The 3,183-nt window shown below is 54.8% G+C and overlaps 1 long non-coding RNA gene across 1 annotated transcript; it reads left to right on the forward strand.

Annotated features, from left to right (window-relative positions):
• The first annotated feature begins 1,308 nt into the window (after positions 1–1,308).
• Positions 1,309–2,175, forward strand: LOC122545619. The gene is made up of 2 exons (XR_006310570.1): positions 1,309–1,567; positions 1,734–2,175. It is a non-coding gene; the product is annotated as an uncharacterized LOC122545619 (long non-coding RNA).
• The last annotated feature ends 1,008 nt before the right edge of the window (positions 2,176–3,183 follow it).

Consider the following 3,183-nt stretch of genomic DNA (forward strand, 5'->3'; position numbering starts at 1 on the left):
CACCGTGACAGTGGGACGACAGAAAGAGAGAGTGCGAGAGAGAGAAAAACAGATATTGATAGAGGGAGAGAGAGCAACAGGGCTGCCAGCGTTTAATAACAATCTAATTTGCTGGTTTGACCTCGATGATATCAGTTGTGAACCTCTTGACCCTGATCCTCAAATCTACCAATACTTCTTGGGGCAATGGGGAACGCCAAAGGGCGCAGGCAGGAGACTAGCTCGCTGCTTCAGCTGATGGGCTGAATGGCCTGCCGAGGAGAGGTAGCAGAGTGTTGCCTGGATGCTAGCTTTCAGAACACCGTACAGCCAAGAGCGGAGAAGGGGTGAAGAGAGAGCTGGTGAGAACGACCGCCTCGCGATCAAACATTCGCAGTTTGTCCTGACGAAGGGCTTATGCCCGAAACGTCGATTCCTCTGCTCCTCGGACGCTGCCTGACCTGCTGCGCTTTTCCAGCGCCACACTCTCTCGACTCTGATCTCCAGCACCTGCAGCCCCTCACTCTCTCCCACTCGCAGGAATAGAGTCATCGAGATGTCCAGCACGGAAACAGACCCTTCGGCCCAACCCGTCCATGCTGACCCAGGTATCCCAACCCGGTCTGGTCCCACCTGCCAGCACCCGGCCCATATCCCCCCCCAAACCCTTCCTATTCATGTCCCCATCCAGATGCCTCTTCAATGCTGTCATTGTAGTTTCACTCAGTGCTCACGGATGGGTTGGGGTTGACTGAAGACCCGTCACCCACTTACTCTGGGAACCCGACTCAATCTCCCCTGAGCCAGTCAGTTGGGGAATTAAGAAGGGTCTGTTTCTCCCAGAGCCCGCTGGTCCAGGCAAGTGAATGAAAGACGACAGGAAATCAGCAGCGGGGGGGGGGGGGGGTGTCCCTGGGTTCTGGGATCGAGGAGGAGGAGGGAGACCAGAGAGACTTAAAAGGGGAAATAGATCCACACGTACAACACAGTTACAGGCATTTCATTCCCCAATAACTGCTCCCTTGTCCATCCCTGAGAATATTAAACAGCAATTCTACCCCCCCCCCCCCCCGTTGTTGGCCAGCTAACTGAACAAAGCAGCTAAGTAGCCCCATTGGCTTTCGCAACATCCCAAGGCGCTAGACAAACGCAAGTCTCGCTCTCCGAGTGGAGCAGGCGGAATTCATTGTCCAGAGGCACGGCGCCAAGTTTCCGCGACGCGGGAGGGATCTGACGCAGCAGACACCTTCCCCCACCACCCTCACATCGACCCAAACACCCCCCACCTCAGCCCCGGCACCCATCCCCCACCACCAACACCACTCCTCCACCCCACACACACACACACACACACACACACAGGCCGCACCGCACCTCGCAGAGATTTCAAACCAGGAACAGCAAGAGCTCAGGGGGAAGCTGGCCCGACTGGGGGAGGGGGAGGTGGGGTGTTCAAATCCAGGAGTCACCCAGAGACTTTGTCCATATGGGGGGTCAGCTCATCTTTCACACTGACTGGGTACTGGCACTGAGGGTCATGGTACAGGCACTGGCGGTAATGGTACAGGTGCTGGGGGCAACAGTACAGGTGCTGATGTTAATGGTACAGGCACTGTCGGTAATAGTACAGGCACTGGGGAAACTGTACAGGCACTGGGGGCAACAGTACAGGCACTGGGGGCAACAATACAGGCACTGAGGAAACTGTACAGGCACTGGTGTTAATGGTACAGGCGCTGGGGAAAACAGTACAGGTACTGAGGGTAATGGTACAGGCAGTGGGGAAACAGTACAGGTACTGGGGACAACGGTACAGACACTGATGTTAATGATACAGGCACTGTCGGTAATAGTACAGGCACTGGAGAAACTGTACAGGCACTGGGGGCAACAGTACAGGCACTGAGGAAACTGTACAGGCACTGGGGGCAAAAGTACAGGCACTGATGGCAACATTACAGGTAGTGGGGAAACAGTACAGGCATTGGAGAAACAGTCCTGGCCCCAGGGGGGAAAGTACAGGCACTGGGAAAAACAATACAGGCACTGGGGAAAACAGTACAGGCACTGGGGAAAACAGTACGGTGCTGGGGGCAACAGTACAGGTGCTGAGGATAATGGTACAGGCACTGGGGCATCAGTACAGGCGCTGGGGGTAATGGTACAGGCACTGGGGCATCAGTACAGGCGCTGGGGGCAAAGATATAGGCAAGGATAACAAATTACAGGCAGCAATGGCACTGATAAAGGTCCTGGGGGCCATAATACAGGCACTGGGGACAATGGGCAGCGATACAGACTCAAAGCGCACTAATACACACACACCCTGGGCACTAACATTGTGGGGTGGGTGGGTAGGGGGAGCCCAGCAGACACTGGTCCAAACACCCCTCGGGGCTGGAGGGGGTGAGGGGGCAGGGGAACAGGGTTCATCAACTCAATGTCAAAATAAACAGAATTACCCTGGGCTGGGGGGGGGGGGGGGGGGGGGGGCACGGAAATGGAATTTGGCGATGCCCAAGGGGCAAGAAGCAGGAGATTAATAACAAATATGTATATTCCTCTCTCTCGGTGTAAGAAATATAGCGAGTTGAGTGTAGATAGCGCACCGTCCCGATTAAAATCATTTTACAAATCAAGGCTTTCAGGTCAATATTGAAAATCTCGAGTCGCGTGAGGGACGGATTTTACTTTCAGCAATAGAATGACAACGAAAGGGAAAGGAATTCCGCTCAGACAAAATTAGCTGGATGTACGTTTCATCTCGAGTCCCATTTGAGCAGGTCCATGCGGTCGGAGTTTACATAATAGCACAGTTTTGTGGGTCAGCTCTTGAGACCCCCTGTGGATCCAAGCACAGAGGGGTAACTGGTTAATCGCCAGGGCAGTTTCATACCCCACTCTGACCCTCCTAGTCCAGAGAAGGTCAGGCCATCTGGGTCTCACCCCACTCCACCCCCAACACTGTCCCCCAAATACCAGCCTCTCTGTTTAATGCCCTTGACCATCACCTCCTGCACACCCTCCCCCCCCGGCTCAGGGGCACTGAACGGCTATGAAAGGGGGGCAGAGGGAGAATATTAGGGCGCAAGGACTTGGCCGCCACAGTCTGAGGTACCCCAAACACACACGTGGTCACACACCCACACGGGTACCATGCACCGACAGCGCACACATAGATACACACCCCCAGCACACAGATAC

Source organism: Chiloscyllium plagiosum, unplaced genomic scaffold (assembly GCF_004010195.1).
Source record: "Chiloscyllium plagiosum isolate BGI_BamShark_2017 unplaced genomic scaffold, ASM401019v2 scaf_21105, whole genome shotgun sequence".
Taxonomy (NCBI): domain Eukaryota; kingdom Metazoa; phylum Chordata; class Chondrichthyes; order Orectolobiformes; family Hemiscylliidae; genus Chiloscyllium; species Chiloscyllium plagiosum.